At 34.6% G+C, this 2,500-nt stretch overlaps 3 protein-coding genes across 3 annotated transcripts in view; all 3 read right to left on the reverse strand.

The window, feature by feature from the left end:
* Positions 1–2,500, reverse strand: part of LOC113805646 (serine hydrolase-like protein) — a 22,030-nt gene that overhangs the window by 18,458 nt on the left and 1,072 nt on the right. The window lies entirely within an intron of this gene.
* LOC113805637 (probable serine hydrolase) overlaps positions 1–2,500 on the reverse strand; it is a 16,268-nt gene that overhangs the window by 12,561 nt on the left and 1,207 nt on the right. The gene's annotated exons all lie outside the window — the stretch shown is intronic.
* The window catches only part of LOC113805645 (probable serine hydrolase), an 11,511-nt gene that overhangs the window by 5,296 nt on the left and 3,715 nt on the right, over positions 1–2,500 (reverse strand). The gene's annotated exons all lie outside the window — the stretch shown is intronic.

The raw sequence follows: 2,500 nt of genomic DNA on the forward strand, positions 1-2,500 counted from the left end.
CGTTAAGTTCACATTTTAAAAATAAGTCAAATTCACATTGATACAACTGCCTAAAGAATTTTATCGCTAAGTGTCTAGTTCTCTTAATTTGAGCGTTATTATTTCGATGTAATTTTATCCGGCATTGCCTTCCTTTTACAAACCTGATTTTCCTTTATTACAATTTTTTTAATGTTTAAAATAGGAGCTAAATAAGCCACTTCCTAGAGCACCCCCTTCGCATATGGTATAAAATCATTCGTATGATGTGCGTATTTAATATGTATATATTAAATACAGTGATTTTAAAGTATTCTAATTTCAATTATATTTCAGTCTCTTGGTAATTATTGTAAAATCATATATGATTGAGTAATGTTCTGTATCGTGGAACTTAAATAAATAAAGGAATCAAATTGAATTGAACGCATTTACATATAAATTTATAATGGATGTGTTATTTAATGCTACATGAATAATAATCTTTTAGAGGTATTAATGGTATAAGGCGATAATCCATGCCGTAGTGTAGACATTTAGACTATTTTTTCTACATTATAGTTCAACGTTCTCCGGGACAAACAAACTTTAGGAATGATTAATAATGCATGTTTCGTTTCATTAATTTTGGTCTACGGAATGGGAAGGTTTAGGCCCGTACTTTTAAAACTTTCGCCAGTGCTGGCGTTCGGGCGAAGCTTCGCCAGGCGAACCTCTGAGTGAGGGAGGCCTTACTTTTAAACCCAACCTTCGCCAGGGCGGGCGAAAGGATCGCCAGGCGCTAACATCTTGCATTCCTGCTAAATCTAGCGCAAATTTGCAGTGCACATAACATAACCTAAACTTAATTGTTAACCTCCACAGAAGGCGAAAATGTTGTTTCCGCAATAGTCTCACTTTATACTATAACAAAGGAGTTAAAATTTAACTTTATGCTATAACAAAGAAATTGAAAATAACTTTACACTATAACAAAATTAACTTTATACTTTATGCTAAACTACACTTTATAGTACAACAAGGTTAACTTTATGGACCGTGCTTTTAAAACCTTTTGCTAGTTCTGGCGAAAGGTGTCGCCGGGCGATCGGGAATTTCGTACTATTAAAAGTTCGCCAGGCGAACTTTCGCCAGGGCTGGCGAACGATCGTATTGGAACAGCCTGGCGAAGCAAAGTCGCGAGAGCCCTCCCTTTCCCGTGTTTAAATACCCTTTTCTTGCTTTCAATTTATAAATTAGTAACATATTTATGTATGATATGATGTAGGAATCCCATTGTAATTGTAAAATATCTTTAAATCATAAATTATTATGAAATAACGTATATACGTAGTTTTTTCAAGACCTTTGATGTTCCAGTCAAGAGCTCAAGACATCAGCTGTATTCCTCCCCCCTTACCCCTACCACCCACCCCCGAGATGACTTATTTAGATTTAGGTTGTTGTTATTTTGGTCGTAAGAATAAATTTCCTTTCACAAATGTTACCAAAAGTATTTTGATGATGGCATGTTTACTTTTGGCTATAGAAACATAGCTGTAGTGCTCCACCGCTCTATAATGAGGCGTGTCTAACCTAACCTAACCTTTGTATCCCAACAGTTAACTATTTTATATCGGTTAGGTATAGTAAATTATTAATTTTTAACTCCTTTGTATAAAATGAAGCTATTACAGATATAACATTCTCGTCTTCTCCCGAGGTTAATAATTAAGCTTAGATTATGTTAGGTAAGGTAATAAATGATATGATATAAGTAAGGTAAGGTAAGGTAATATGATAAAAAAAATCCCTGCTATGTGCCAACAATATATATTTACTTATATGTTTATATAACACACTGCAGATGTAACAAATTTGTATTTCCCGCTTTTTTTCATTCGCCGAAGCGCTAGATTTAGCAGGATCCAAGATGTTAGCGCCTGGCGATCCCTTTCGTTCCTTCGCCAGGCGAAAGCCAGCATTGGCGAAAGGTTTTAAAAGTACTTTATACTATTATACAAAAAATAACTTTATACTTTAACAAAAGAGTTTAAAAAATACTATTTTACTATTCCTAACTGATATAAGAAATTTAACTGTAGGCCTACAAAAGTATCATTAGAAACGCCTCATTATAGGGCGGTGGAGCACTACAGCTATGTTTCTATGGCCAAAAGTAAACATGCCACCATCAAAATACTTTTGGTAACATCTGTGAAAAGAACATTATCCCTACAACCAAAATAACAACAACCTAAATCTAAATAAGTCATCTCGGGGTGGGGGTAGGGGTAGGGGGGTAGGAATACAGCTGATGTCTTGAGCTCTCGACTGGAACATCGAAGGTCTTGAAAAAAAAAAACGTAAATACGTTATTTCATAATAAATTATGATTTTAAGATATTTTAGAATTTCAATGTGATTCCTACATCATATGATACACAAATATGTTACTAATTTATAATCTGAAAGCAAGAAAATGTTATTCAAACAGCTCTCGCGACTTTGCTTCGCCAGGCTGTTCCAATACGATCTTTCG

Source organism: Penaeus vannamei, chromosome 26 (genome assembly GCF_042767895.1).
Source record: "Penaeus vannamei isolate JL-2024 chromosome 26, ASM4276789v1, whole genome shotgun sequence".
Lineage (NCBI taxonomy): Eukaryota > Metazoa > Arthropoda > Malacostraca > Decapoda > Penaeidae > Penaeus > Penaeus vannamei.